General features: G+C 38.4%; 1 protein-coding gene across 1 annotated transcript in view; it reads left to right on the forward strand.

Moving 5' to 3' along the window:
- LOC132774511 (cadherin-18) overlaps window positions 1-16,118 on the forward strand; it is a 768,567-nt gene that overhangs the window by 159,716 nt on the left and 592,733 nt on the right. The window contains exon 2 of the mRNA XM_060774682.2: window positions 13,359-13,462. The gene's annotated coding sequence lies outside the window, so the exon portion shown is untranslated. The remainder of the gene's footprint in view (window positions 1-13,358; window positions 13,463-16,118) is intronic.

A 16,118-nucleotide genomic window follows, 5' to 3' on the forward strand; every position in this document is an offset into this window, starting at 1 on the left:
CTCTCTGTGTGAATCCATCCAATGAGCATTCATATCCCATCATATAAAAATAATTTACTGAGATGACAGGTGTTTTGTGCTTTTGGGGGCAGTTTGTCAATGCACATACAGTGTAGGCATGTATATTCCCAGTTGTTGAAGCTCTTTTGTCTGAGTGAAGTTTCAATTTGTTTTTCATCATCTGCCCATTACTTCTTCCATCTGGAGGCATTGGGTAGGATGCAATTAGTACTTGGATGACACCCTAATACCTTCAAAATCATCCTTAGCTAAGGATAGTGTGTCTCCTTTGTATGAATGCATGTGTAAATATGTATTGGAAAATTGGAAGAAATAATGCTTTGTATTTTTCTGATGTGATTTGAAGAAGCTTAATAAAACGAAGCAGAAAAGAAAAGAAAAGGAGACAAAGAACAGAAACAATACATTTTCCATATTGTAATTATTTGAGTATTGAAGTATGATAAAGTGTTTAGGTTTTGTTTCCAGGGAAACACATGGTATTCAAACTATCTTATCAGTTACTTGCCAGCTTCTCATGCAGGGATATGAGAGAAGCCTCCCATAGGAAGGTAAAACATCTGGGCATCCTCTGAGCAACTTCCTTGCAGATGGCCAATTCTCTCACATCCAAAGCGACCTGAAATTTCTCAAGTCACTCCTGACACACACACACACACACACACACACAAAACTAGCCTATTTTTTCCAGTGTGTATTGGCAAGGTGTTTCTTATGTGAATATATATCTGAAGGGAAGCAATGGCATATCTACACTAACCATTTACTGTGAAGGGCCCCTGGATTAGCTATGGTAACTTAATGCCAACTGGAGGTGATCCAGGATAATGTGAGGCAAGGCCATCTTAATGTCACTTTAATCCACATGAAACAAAATCAGGGGATACGGCAAATAACCTTGATGGAGCTGGGGGTGGCCACAGCCGAAAGGGAGCTCTGGTGTGGGCTGGTCCACGAGGTCACAAAGAGTCAGAAGTGACTGAATGAATAAAAAGCAGCATGCCAAATAGGCTGATTCTGAGACACAACTATTTACACTGCCATCCCATATATCCCAGTTTTGGATGGCCCAAGGCCATGGGATGGCGCTTACTGTCCCCTTCTTCGTGTTTTGGTGGTCTCCAGCTACAACATGAGTCTTGTCTCTTCCCTTTCTCCTGTTGCCTTATCTGATGTCACTGCAGATATGGCCAACCTGTCAGATCCATGTCACATTCATCATGACACAGAAAATGGGAGGCTGTCTGGTGCCACTGAACAAGGTTCTCCACCTCAGGGCAGTCAAAACTCTGCAGCAGTAAGAGATTGGGCCCAGGATAATGGATCATTGTAGGTCCACCCCAATAAATCAGTTATACCTTAGTTTATGAAAAGCTTGTAATCCGTTATATACATATCTGTTTTATAGAGGGACTTATTATTTTTAAAATTGCTTCTAGTTACTGAATCATAAGCCTCTTCTAAACTGCCAGTATGAACAGTATGCCATAAAGATCTATAATGTCAACAGATACACCCATGATTGTATATTTCAGTCTTCATGTATAGATGAGTCGCCTAATAAATAGCATAAACATAAGGAACAGAAAAAAGACGTCTGTAGAACGATGAATGTTTTCAGGTTCATCAATGTGAAAATAAAGTTCTTATTAAATGCCAGTAATACTCAGCCAACAAACAAATAAAATCACTATGTAATAGATCATTAACTCACTTGAACTTGAAGCAATGCTTCAAGTGATCAAATAGTTATTAAACATTCCTCTTTGTTGCCAAAAATATTGCCAATTCAGATATAATTGCAAAATTAAGTCCATCCATTGTGTAGTTCCAAATTATCTAATCTAGTTATGAGAACAACAGATTTTTTTTTTGCTGACCAGGTTAAAAACAAACTAACACCTCTCCCTCCACCCCTGTTCAATTCTACATATAAAACTTAACTGATGTGACAGTTGAATTTTTCTTCAGGACTCATGATAAGACAACATCTTTAATTGATGTGTAGAAAGAAAAATAACTTAGGAAAGTTTATGTGGCTGCACAGCCATCTTTTGTAATTGTTCAAAAATAGGTTTTTACCCCCAAATTCCACCCAAAGCCTTTTAGGCGATATGGATGTCCATTTTTGCATGTTTTCCTCATTCCCATTTTCTGGCAAGGAGAAGACTTTTCTAACAGGAAGTGACCCAGAAGTTGATTTTGCTACTTATTTCTTTTAGTATAAACGGCCTGTACTGGACCTAAATTCACTTTCTCCTTAGGGAGAGTTGGGATACATCTGGGACAAATAAAAAAAAATATTTCAGGAGACGCAGCTAAGGTGACAATGGCTTAGGAGTTGTATAACAGACTCCTTAAGCATGCAGCTCTCTCCACCTTGAGGCAACCTCCAAGCATCTGTCACCTAAATCCACTTTCTCATGTTGGATAATAAAAAGCCAACTTCGTAACAATCCATTAGTAAATGGTTGCTGATTTTCATCATTTATTAGGACTGCAGTCTTGTAGAGTGATATGGGTCCCTATTTGCATCTTTTGTGTTTAACAGGATAGCAAGCACAAAAAACTTGATTTCATCATAATTTTTTCACATTGGAATTTTATCAAGGCAGATTGAGCTCATTGCTTGAACTACACCATAACATTTCCAGAAATGTGAAACTAAGAAGCAAACACTCTTTTTCTCATTCTTTCTCTTGGAAATATATATATATATATATATATATATATATATATATATATATTCTGAAATATATATATAGGATATTACCATACAGTTGCAGAAAGTAATAGATTATTATTATTATTATTATTATTATTATTATTATTATCATCATCATCATCATCATCAACAACAACAACAATAACATCATCATCATTATTAGTAACACTTGGACCATAATTCATTTGCATACAAAATCATTAACTGCACTATAAAAGTCAAACAATATGAAAATATTACATGAAATGAATGATATGTAGATCTTGCATATTAAAAATGCAATACAATTAAATGCATGAAGTGCAAACAGCAATACGATAATTAGGACGCCATCACATTGATGAGGTCCAGTTTCCAATTCACCAGCCTCCGTGGTGAATCAGGGGGCAGCGGAGCAATCCCAGCTCCACTCACTGCTTTGTCACCATCACACGTAGGGAAAAAGTGCTATGAAGCTGCCCAAAGCAGTTGCCGCATTGTCCTAAATGGAACTTGAGGAGGCTTCCATTTTAGCAGTGCAAGTTCTAAGATCCTTCTGCCCTAGTTGACCCACAGAGCCAAGCCAGAAGTGAGGCTGTGTCATATAATGTCTAGGCCTGGGTAACAACGCAAAAATTTGTTTCTAAAATCGATTTGTATTTGGGGGTTTTTTTTGTTTCGATATTTAAAATAATTACAAAATTTTCCCTTAAAAAAGTTTGGTATTTACGAAATTTCGTTAATATTTACAAAACATTTTGTAAAGATGGCGCCCTTTTTTTCCAATATTTTTTAAATATTTTTTAATTTAATTATTAATTTAGTAGAATAGGGAGGAGAAATTATTATTAAGGAGGGAAGGCAGGCACTCACTCTGGCGGGCCCTCTCGCTCGCCGCTCGCTCGCCGCTCGCCCTCTCGCTCGCCGCTCGCCCTCTCGCCCTTTCGCTAGGATGGGTTCCTTCCAGGAGGGGCTCTTTTTCCCAGGCTGCCAAACTACAACTCCCAGGATGCTACAGCATTGAGCCAATGTGGTGCCAAACCTCATCCAGGATGCAGTGTAGATGGCTGCAGGATGGAGGGGTTTCCTGCCTCGAATTGAGAGAGAGAGAGAGAGAGAAGAGGAAGCAAGTGAGACGTTTCCAAGGCTCTGCTGATCTGCTTCTGCCATGGCTGAGAAAGAAGGGCACAATGGGGGCTGCCTTTCCAACCAGGAGGGAAAGAGAGCTCAGAACCCCCCTGCGAAAGGTGAGAGAGAGAGAAAGAAGAGAAAAGGAAAGAAAGAGAAGGAGACCTCCCTCTCGCCCTCTCGCTCGCCGCTCGCCCTCTCTCTCGCCGCTCGCCCTCTCGCTCGCCGCTCGCCCTCTCGCTCGCCCTCTCGCTCGCCGCTCGCCCTCTCGCTCGTCGCTCACCCTCTCGCTCGCCCTCTCGCTCGCTTGGTCAGCCGGCGCCGAGAGAGGAGAGCTCCCAGCAAGCATCGCCAGGCGGCCATCTTACGTATTTCCGAAATGGACGGAAATACAAAAATTTTTGGCGCCTGCCGTTTCGATATTTAAAAACACTTCCAGGTTTAAAAATAAGTTTTGTAATCGTTTTGTAATTCAAAAATTAACAAATTTTTTAACGAATTACGAATTAACGAAACGAATTGCCCAGCCCTAATAATGTCATCCATGGATCAACTGGGGCAGAAGCATCTTAGAACACTGAATTTCCATCATGTGATGAGGTCGTTAGATAACATTAGATTAGATAAGAGCATTCCCTGAACAAATCAACTGCAATAGCAGAGATAAAACTTGTCCACATTTTCATTGCTGTCAAATAAAAATATCTTCTCATATATTATGAAAATGTAGATAAGAAGGATGAGAGCTCAAGAATTTGGGTTTTGGTTCAGAATATAATAAATAGGAGAGGAAATAATGGGACAAATCCTCATATTCTGAGTACCACAAATATACAAATAGAGGGCCAAAGGGGTATGGAAATATCTATTATCAATCATAGGCTTGATTTGAAGATGAAGACTGTAAAAATTTGCCTAACTTTTGGTAATGTGAATGTTGTCAGGCACACAAGAGCCCTTTGATAGTAAAATTTATAGAGTCTATACAATTTTGAGAAATCAGAGTTATTAATAGCCTGTCTGTCTAGTTGTGCACCATGGTAAAAATGTTCCCATCAAGCTTCTCTTTTGAATGCAAGACAGAGAAATTGTCAAGTGAAGCAACATTAGATGATTCAAGCCACTTTTGATATCTTGAACTCCAAACTTTGTAGTTTGATAGCTGCTTAAAACATGATTTGGGGAAAAACCTTAACTGAGAAGCTTGTAAAATATCAGGCTAAATAAAGTAAAATGAAGGTGAGAACTAATGGAAAGAAAACTAACCTCTGCCTGAATCAGAGCTGCAGGAGTTCCAGAAGGAAGTAGTAATGTGTTCTTGAGAAATGTATTCTGAAAGGTCCCCATTTTAACCATCTGTGAGGCATCCCATCCCCAGATAGCAGCACCAACCTGGGCAGTAAGTTTGCCCTGCAATATTTTCAGTGCTGGAATAATCAGGTGACCCCCTTCACTGTTATAAAATCTAAGACTTGCTCCTATAGCAATTGTGTTATTAGCTTCAGTATCTTCCAAGAGAGATTTTCTGTAAAATGAATGCCTAGACACATTTCCAACATTGTTCAATCATATGACCATTGATAATCCACTTAAAATGAGAATGTCTTTTTCTAGACCCAGTCACCTTTATTTTATTATAGCCAATGCTCAGGAACTTTCTCTGAGGGGCCTGAGGGGATTGACTCCGAGGATTGCCTTCTGAAGGAGCAGGTTGGCACTCCCACCCCTCCCCTTCCAGCACACTGAAGGGGCCTGGCTGGATCTTCAGGCCCCTCAGAGAAAGCTCCTGAAGAGAGGAGAGGGGAAGGAGAAAATCCCCCCTTTCTGATTTTTCTTTGGAATCCTATAATCCTCCCCCCCCCCGGCCCAATTTAGGGATGGTCTACACCTGAATTCACTCTGAATAAAACCCAGTGGCATCCAGTGTGTAACATGGGCTACTTTGCTTTAATCAGACTTTCCCCGGTTTTGACAGTCATTGAATTCTCTGGAATGTGATGGAAACTGACACAGGCTCCTTTGACACTGCCAGATAAAATCTAGATTATAGGCTTTGAACTGGATTATATAGCAGTGTAGACTCATATAATACAATTCAAGGCAGATAATGTAGATTATCTGATTTGATTATCTGGATTATATGCCAGCGTAGAAGGGGTCACAGGTTTAGGACAGTCTGAACAGCAGCATGGGGTCTGGTTCAGCCTGATCCATTGTCTAGATTAGACAACACTATCATCACCCTCTCTCTGAGCATATCATCATTTTAAAATGATCTCTCTTCCTTCTTCCTAGTCATGTGGGCACTCCATTCTCATGTCAGAGGTGTTTGCAGTTTGAGGAGACATAGAAAAGATTATACATGGGCTACCTCAGTGGAGTCAATCCTCCCAAACCATCTGAACAATGGGCCTGGGGCTGTTCTCGGGCATATTTACATCAGGCTAAACTGCCTAGTGTAGATGAGCCCTCGGACTTGTGTTTTTAGCAAAATAAGGGGGGGGGGTAGTACCTAGGAGCTCATATTTTGCAAACTCTTACTAAACTTGCATTCTACAAATATAGTAGATTATATACTTCCTACTAAGAATTTTACTATGTTCCATCAATAAAGTCTAAATGGGATACTCCCATAACTAATTGTAGCAAACCCGGAGAGAAGTACTGTTACTTTTCTTTTTGGAGTAGATGGCAAAAGATTGAAAATGGCTGGTTTCTTAAAAGCACAGTCTGCTATGCGCAATGTTGTTTCAGTCCACTTCTTTCTGAGCATCCCAGTCATCTTGGTGATTGAGGCACTTTACTGCCACACTTCTGAAGACTCTTGTCTCTGTTATGTAATCTCATAGCATTATTGCTCCCCTTAGGAACTGAGATCTCACACCTCTCTGGGGGGAGAGGTATATAAGTTACTCCTGGCAAAGCCATTTGCTCCTCATTAATTCAATATGCCTTTGCAATTCTGAAGAAGAGCCATGGTAAGGAAATTGTGATGAGGTGCAAAGAACAGAACATTGGTTTTCATGTCCCTCCCAACCCATCCCACAATTAAAAGTAGAGCAGCTATTGTTTCTTTATTACTTCAGACCTTTCCAGAAGGGATGGCTGACCCTTCCATTAGAAAGGATGAGACTGTCTACCTCACATATTAGATTTTGAAGTACTGTTAGAAAGGGAATCACCCTTCATAGATTTGAAGTATTTGAACTCCCAGCAGCTGTCAAAAACATAGCCAGCCAGGAGTTAGAGATCAATAAAATCAGAATGGCCATATGGTTCTTATTAGGTAAAATCAGAGTCAAATATCTAGTTTATTGTTCTTTTCAAATGCAATAAAATCAATCTGTTATTTAGGGATGTGAAACATCATTAGGTTTATTCTTGATGTTAGTGATGAGCAAGTTCATCAATTTTCTTCCTGACGCAAGAAAGTCAGTTCTGTAACGCTATTCTCAATTTAGGATTTCATTTTGTGTGAAATGCTCACATAGTTGTTTTTGCACAGAAAACATAATTTCATGGAATATGTCAATGCAGAAATATTAATTCCTTCACAATGTTATCTATTCAAAAGTGTTGCTTTATATGAAATTGTGCAATTTTTCTGCAGAATATCAACATTCATCACATAATAATCCCACCATTTACTAGTTGCAACCTCTTTTTTATCATGAAAATTGGTATTTTTCCTTTCCTGGCATATTTGTTGCAGGCATCTGCATTCAGTGTTCCCCACTTAAACCGTCTAGTTAGTGCGGGGAAGATTCTGGACTATCCTCTTCATGTTCCATTTCAGAACTCAGCCAACGGTTTAGGCAGGCCTAACATTCAGGCCTAATGTCCAGGAATGCTCTGTTCTGGGCCAGAATTTGGACTGTCCCCCAATTTTAGTGAATGCAAGCCAATGATGTGTTAATGGTACCCTTGTTCAGCTCCATTTGGCATTCAACCTAAGTGGTTAGTCTACATGTGTTGCAAGGCATCCTCTCATCAATAGCCCTGCCCAGATCCTACAGTCTCAGGATCATGCCTTTCTTGATTGAGTCTCTTAATCTGTAAATTGGGTATTTCTCTTTTCCAATTGCCTTCTACCTTACTAAATATTTTTTTTCTAATGAGTCATATCTTCTTATGATATCACCAAAGCATGACAGTTTCAGTTAAGTCATCTTGACTTTTAGAGAGAGTTCTGACATGATTTGCTCAATGACCCCTTTATTTATATTTTTATCAGTCCACCATATCCATAGAACTCTTCTCCGTGACCATATTTCAAATGAGCTTCTTTTTTATATAAGCTTTCTTCACTGTTCAGCTTTGCAACCATTCATGGAAAAAGGAAACACGATGACACAGACAAATCCTAATTTTAGTATTCAGTGATGTATTTTAAAATTTTAGGATCTTGTCAATTTCCTTTATAGTTGCTCTTACAAGTTCTAGTGTTCTTGGATGTAGTCTTCATTCTGAGGCAATTTATAAATTCCTCCTACATGATCTGGAACATACAGCTAGAAAAAGAATTTCTGTGTGAGAGAATAGGTATTTACTTTTTATGGGTGTGGAGGGAGTAATTTAAATTAACTGAATAATGCCTGCCTTGTGCCTTTGGCCACAATGAGGATTGCATAAGCATATCAATATCAACTTATTTATATTTATCCATCACCTGCCAAATGTATTTTTATCTCTCCCTTCTGAATCCTTATTTGTGTTCTTATTAATATTGTATACATTTTCAACTATGTGTGCGCACATATCTATCTCTATCTATCTATCTATCTATCTATCTATCTATCTATCTATAAACTGGACTCATGTGTAACTGTTTGCATTTTTTAAAGTCTGCATTTTGTTAGTTATTCTTTGTGTTTATTGTATTTTTCTGTCTTAATTGCACTACAAGACAAATGTACACATTTTCAAGGCATGGGATAGCAGGAGGAGGGACTAAATGGAATTGCCAAGCAGCCACTATTTTATGTGTTTGACAAACTAGAACATCAGGATATATTTCTTTAAAGCTTTGATGAAAATCTGGAAAAAGTCACTTAGCTATACTTCATCCAGATTCCAGCAACAACCTGACATATTCTGCCCAGTTTCACCATGAGCTATGGGTTTCTACCTTGTGACTTATGAAATACCTCACTAGCTCTGCTACTATTCTTCCAGATGACCCCAGGTTGTACTTTCAACTTCACATGCTTTATTTTATTTCTACTCTCCTCGTTTAGCTCAAAGAGGCTTACTGAAAATGGTTCAAGTCAATCTAGTAATTTAAGACATCTAAACAGAAGGTCATGGGACAAAAGACTGTACAGATCAATGATTTAAGAGTGAATTTTTGGTTGAAAGGTGTGATAGTAATATATAAATCAAAGACACAACAGTGGCATATATTTAATCCACCTAGTTCTATGAATTTTAGTCTAGACGGGGACTTCTTAAACTTTTTCCACTCATGACTCCTTTCTATCTGAGAATTTTTTATATTACTCCAGGTATACAAGCATATAAAATAGGTATAAAGATCAAACATTTACAGATAATAAACCAGCATTTGCAGGGCTTGCTAAACAGGCAAGATGAAGCACTTTCTACAGAGTCCTATGTGAACACTGCATGTTGTTGCTAACATATTTGTATAAATAGTTGGTGTTCAGATCCTTTTACTGTTGCCAAGTTTTTGATGATGTCAACATCGAGCTAAGGTAAACCCATTTGAGTTTGAGAGCCACAGTTTGAGAAACTGTAATCTAGAAAGTCACAAACTTAGATCAATTTTAAAAACCTAAAGTTGACACTTTAGTTCAGGCATGGGCAAACGCCAGTTCTCCAGGTGTTTTGGACTTCAACTCCCACAGTAGGCTGTTAGGAATTGTGGGAGTTGAAGTCCAAAAACATCTGGAGAGCTGATGTTCAACCATGCCTGCTTGAGATCATACACATGTTTTTAAAGAGTTGGAAAACAATGCATCCAGTCCTCTTTTATTTTGATAACTACTTGGAAATAAAGCAAAATATTGCATCTACCCGATTGATGCTCCAGTGTTAGCAACTGCCTTGAGTTTGCAAACATAACAATTAAAGCACAGATGCCCAGATGCCCAAGAAAATAGACCATATGTGTTCTCAGGGACAAGTGTGTTTCTGCATGGATTTAGGGTGGAGAATATTTCAGAAAATTTCATAGTGTGTTTGTAGTGTGCTTTTTCAACATGCAACTTTTGTCAGTCTGAAAATGTCTATGTGCAGCACCAAAGAGAGAGAGGATCAAAATAGAGAAAAGAAGCAGAAGACAGCAAGCTTAATGTCCAGTCAGCAGCACCAGTTTTAACCTTGGGTAGAATAAGACAACTGTCTTTGGTGACAGATGCCATAGGTCAGCAGTGGTAGCTCCCTGATATTTCATTCTAAGTCTTCAAGTAACTTTCATATCTTAAAGACATCGCTGCATGTGCCTGCTGCCACTTCCAGCAATTTTTCCAAAAGTGGTAATGCAGCATGCAACAAAATGTTTATCTATCTATCTATCTATCTATCTATCTATCTATCTATCTATCTATCTATCTATCTATCGAGAGAAAGAGAGAGAGGGGGGGAGGGCTTTTAGATAGCCATATTAGAAAGGCAATAGCATTGGATAGTTGTGTATCAAAATGATTTTAATGTAGCTTTTTTAATAAAAAGGAAAAAAAAGGAAAATTACTCATTAGTATAGAAACAGGATGGAACAGATGGTAAACTGTCATGGACTGAAAATAGTTCAATTTATCAATCCTGCAATGTAAACATTTACATGCAGTTACCCATGGGACTATGTGGGAAGAAATGAAAATGGTGCAATCATCTATTAGTCTGCTGTAAATTGTAGCAAAATACTGTTAAATTGCAGTTATTCTTATTATTGTTTTTGTGTGCCTTCACATTATGATGGCACCATCTTAGGGATGTAATTTTTCATTAAGTTTTGTGGCAAAAGAAAAGCAGGTATTTCTTTTTGACAATTTTCTTCACACTGTGAGAAAACCTCAAAACTACATAGTTTCCAAAACCTACCTTTTTTTTTTTTTTGTCGTGTCAGGAGCAACCGCTCCTGTTGTGAGAGAACTGGCCGTCTGCAAGGACGTTGCCCAGGGGACGCCTGGATGATTTTTTGATGTTTTATCATCCTTGTGGGAGGCTTCTCTCATGTCCCCACATGAGATGGAGCTAATAGAGGGAGCTCATCCACCTCTCCCCGGATTCGAACCTGCGACCTGTCGGTCTTCAGTCCTGCCGGCACCGTGCTTTAACCCACTGCACCACCGGGGGCTCCCCAAAACCTACGGATAAGTCAGAAATAATAATAATAATAATAATAATAATAATAATAATAATAATAATAATGCACATATTTTGTCTAGGAAATACCATTTTCTGCAGAGAAAATAACATTTTCATAGTGCAAAAATGTTGCATGTTATGCAGAAAATGCTGTTTTCTGCACAAAACATCTATAATGCACAGATATCTATGTAACAATGCAACAATATCGGTTTCAATAGCAAAGAACAATTCAAAACAATAATAATTCCACAATTATTTTAGTCTTGCTTCCCAATTCCAACTGGGTTCTAATTGTGACTCTACTGGATCTTTTTTCTTGCAGATACTGAGTCTTTAAGTGTCTTAGATTGCACTTATTCAGTCATTTTACCATTCCAGGCTTTCTTGTGTTTCTTGCATTCTAAACAAAACATAGGTACATACTACTAGTGATTTTACTAAATGAACCAAAATAGATAGGTTACAATCCACCCCTGTGTTCTCCATAACCTTGTTAGAATATATACAGAATAAAAATAATATTATAGAATGGACTTACATGCTGTGGCTCATGCAGAGCTCTGTATATTTTCTCTACCTGCAAGTTCCTTATGGTTTACATCCTGTCTTCAAATAGTTAGTTACACTAAAGATAACAGGTGAAGTCCAGTCTGTCGTTAAGGCCTTTGGGGAATATAGAATTCAATTTAAAAGACCAGAAGGTCTCTCTTTGTAAAAAAAGTTTTTTTTTTTTGTCAAAGACTTCAAAACCTAAAGAAGTCATTTCGAAGCTCAACCCTTCACTCAACTGGTTGCTAAGGTATACAACAATTTTGGGTTTTCTCCTCCAAAACCTGCCAGTGATCTTATTTAAAGACATTACCTCGAGCCAATTCCCCATTCCCCCATAGACAGTAGTATGTAACAAAAAGCTCAAAAGAGAGGGGGAAAAATTCTTACCCGGCTCCAAAACGCAACCAGACGAAACTTATACTGCACAGAGGGTGGGAGAATGCTTCAAAAAGAACAGAAAGAGAGTCCAAGGAGAGCAGTCAGAGCTTATAAAATCTCTCGCCCTGCCCTCTTCATGAGACTTGCATCAACATACACATATGTCAGGCAGTTTAACCCTGCTCTCTATCCAGGGAGCCCATCAAAGCCTCCCTTCACCCATAGCAGCCATGGCTGTGTGGTCTTGAGTGTGAAAAATCGCTTGGTGTTCAAATCTCTTAAATATTGTGCTAATTGAGGATGCAGTTTGACCCCCTTATCTGCAGAACTGATATTAATGGCATTACTTATCCATAGTTTCACTTATTCACTTATTCACTTTGGACCTCCAATACAAGCTACAGCCTCCTTGCAGTACCCCTGTTGCTTGCCTCATTGAAATAGGATAATACGTTTCAGTATTACCCACAGTTTCATGAGTCCACACAAAGTCCATATATCTCATAGATGTGGGGCGTATGCTTTAAAACTAAACTTATTTTAATGTTGAAACTTTATCTTTCTCCATACTATTCATTAGGATTCAGGTCATTAGGATGTTTAAGTCATCACATTTCCCAGTGTTTGAAGTCTAATGCTAATTTGCATAAATATTTCAAACCATCCACTTATCCAGTTACTGGCATGAATTTATGAGCTTGGGGAAACAGTTTTGCCTGTCATTCTTTTCACCCTTCTTTGGAGTTTTTCCTTTTCCTTCAGTTCTTTCTCCTCACTCTCTAGTTTTCTCCCTTTTTCCCTTTAATAAACTACAGCTAAAATTGTTCTAAGGCAGGAGCAGAATCATGCAGTCATCTGGGTGTTTTGGATTGCAGCTTCCATCAATCCTAGACAACACTGCCAATTATAAGGAATTCTAGGATTGGAACTCAAATATCTAGAGAGCTACATGATCTCCACCACTATTCTTAGGGATGGAACTAATGATTAGCCCAAATATTATTAAACTGACAATACTTGAAAATTAAGATGATTTGGGACTAAAGTCAATAAGAGAAAATCAGTATAAATCTATATGTATTTATACAGCCTGAATTCTTCACTAGATTTTGAGACCTCCGGTATATTATAATCCTTTTCTTACATCACAATGTTAGGACGATTGTTATATTGCTGGGTTATATGTTTTATAGACAGATTATCTTATCATATACCTAAAACAGTATTTGTTTCTGTTTTTTAGTGAAGCAGTTGCCTGTAATCAGAAGCCTGCTAACATCAGAAAAAGAGATACCTTGGTGCAAATGAATAAGTAATGCTGAGTACAGACTTTTTCACCATCTGAAGGTATTTTTAATTTTTTTTACTTACCTGCTATATTTCTATATTGTAATAATATTTTCAACTATGTCCAATAAGTCTAAACTTTACCACACTGCAGGCAATGGTTGATTGACAAATGATTTACATATTACCTAAAGTGTATGTCAGCACACTGTCCATCACCGAGTGCTCCAAGGAAATATTGGACTCAATAGATCATGCAATGAAAATGAGGCTGAGGACAGATAAGAAAGTGGTAGTTCACACAGAGCATAGCAAAACTGGGGAATTCTCTGTCATAAGCAGTAATAGTAGCTGTTAACTTGCATAGCCTTTTTTATTAAGAAAAAAAGAGGACTGGGCCTATTTATGGAAGATATGGCTATAGCAGGTACTTGTCTTTATGGGTATATATTATTTACTCCAGTATAAGACTCAGAATGTCTCCAAATTTCAGTTTCTGGAGAAAGCGTTAAGGACAATGCTATCACATTGATTTTGTTTGAGTGTTTCCCCTAAAGCCATCTCATTGACCACTGTGTAAACAGGATACTGGAACTTTGTTCTGATCTAGTATGGCACTTTTGTTACATTATATTCTTATAAATCTGGTTCACCCTAGCTACTTCATCAGATTAAGAGGATCAAAAAAGCAAGGGGTGATGAAACCCTACAAAAGAGGTTTACTTTTGTAGGCAAACATAACATTTGCATATACTTTTGTGTTCTTGCCCTTGAGAATGTTGCAATAAATCTTTATATCAAAGCTTCCAAACTATTATGGCATGGGTTGTAGTTCTTTTTTTTTTTTAGTATTAATCTGGAGGTAATTATAATTTCCACACAAAAAATGAGAAACATATAAAAATAAACATTCAGTCCGTCCTGATGATAATGGGTAGACATCTCCTCTGTAGCAGTGAAATAGTCCAGTTGATATTGTTTCCCAGTCTCCTACATTCGTACAAATTCACACAATGTCTCATGCTTCTGGGAAAATTCTGGGAATGTTTTCTTGTCCTCTACCAAGCCAAGTGAAGGAATAAACACCACTAGCTTCTAAAGAAAAAGCCTTCTTATGTGCATAAGTACAAGCTGGATTTAGAAAAGGCAGAGAAACAAAAGACCAAATTGCCGATATCCACTGGATAATGGAGAAAGTCAGGGAGTTTCGGAAAAACATCTATGTTTGTTTTATTGGATATTCTAAAGCTTCTGACTGTGTGGATCATAATACATGGTTCCAAGTTCTTTGTGGTATGGGGATATCAAGTCTCCTTGTCCATCTCCTGAGGAATCTCTATAATGAGCAAGTAACAACAGTAAGAGCAGACCACGGAACAACAGACTGGTTCAAGATTGGGAAAGGACTACGGCAGGGCTGAATACTCTAACCCTGCCTATTCAACTTGTACGCAGAAAGCATCATGCGATGTGCGGGACTTGATTAATCCAAGGCTGGAGTTAAATTTGCTGGAAGAAGCAGATGAAACCACTTTGATGGCTGAAAGTGAGGAAGAGCAGAGGATCCTTATAATCAAGGTGAAAGAAGAAAGTACAAAAGCTGGGTTTCAGTTAAACATAAAAAAACCAAGATTCTGGCAACCGGACTGATCAAGAACTGGCAAATAGAAGGAGAAAACGTGGAAGTAGTGACAGACTTTGTATTTCTAGGAGTGAAGATTACTGCAGACACAAAATGCTGCCAGGAAATCAGAAGACATTTACTTCTTGGGAAGAGAGCACTGACAAATCTCGATAAAATAGTTACAAGTAGAGACATCAGACTGGCAAAGAAGATCCACAGAGTTAAAGCAATGGTATTCCCCATAGTAAGCTATGGATGTGAGAATTGGACCATAAGGAAGGCTGAGCGAAGGAAGATAAATGCTTTTGAACTGTGGGGTTAGAGGAAAATTCTGATAGTGCCTTGGACTACTAGAAGATCAATCCAGTCCATACTCCAGGAAATAATGGCTGACTGCTCACTGGAGGGAAGGATATTACAGGCAAAGATGAAGTACTTTGGCCACATAATGAGAAGACAGGAAAGTTTGGAGAAGATAATGATGCTGGGGGAAATAGAAGGAAAAAGGAAGAGGGACCGACCAAAAAGAAGATGGTTGGATGTTATCCTTAAAGTGACTGGTATGACCTTGGAGCTAGAGTGCTGACAGCCAAAAGGGAGCTCTGGAGTGGGCTGGTCCATGACGTTATGAAGTGTCGGAAGCGACTGAACAAATAAGCAACAACAACCACTTCTGCACTCAGGGACTTGATTCTTTCATGTCTTTCCCCAGAAACTATTAGAGTATTTAGGATGCAATCGTAAAAAGTATGGAACATTGTGTGGAACACTAAAGTAGAGTGGCATTTCAGAAATGTGAAGATGCAATGATGAGCAAACTCTGTATGTTTAATTTTCTATGTGTCATGTCCCTCATTCTTCACAGAAAATGTAAGATATGGGTCACAAATAGAAGCACTGATCTTCTATGAGCTGAAAGCTTGTAGAGAAAAAGCCAGCCATCTCAGACCATACTTTCTTTATGAATCTTGAGTGTGATTTGTGTTTTCAGTTTCTGTAGCCTGTTGCTGATAATAACAAAGATTAAGAAACAATACTTCCAGAGAACGACTTGTTTTGGTTACGGCCCTTTTTCTGCTTCTTTGAATTCCA

Source organism: Anolis sagrei, chromosome 4 (assembly GCF_037176765.1).
Source record: "Anolis sagrei isolate rAnoSag1 chromosome 4, rAnoSag1.mat, whole genome shotgun sequence".
NCBI classification, from domain to species: domain Eukaryota; kingdom Metazoa; phylum Chordata; class Lepidosauria; order Squamata; family Dactyloidae; genus Anolis; species Anolis sagrei.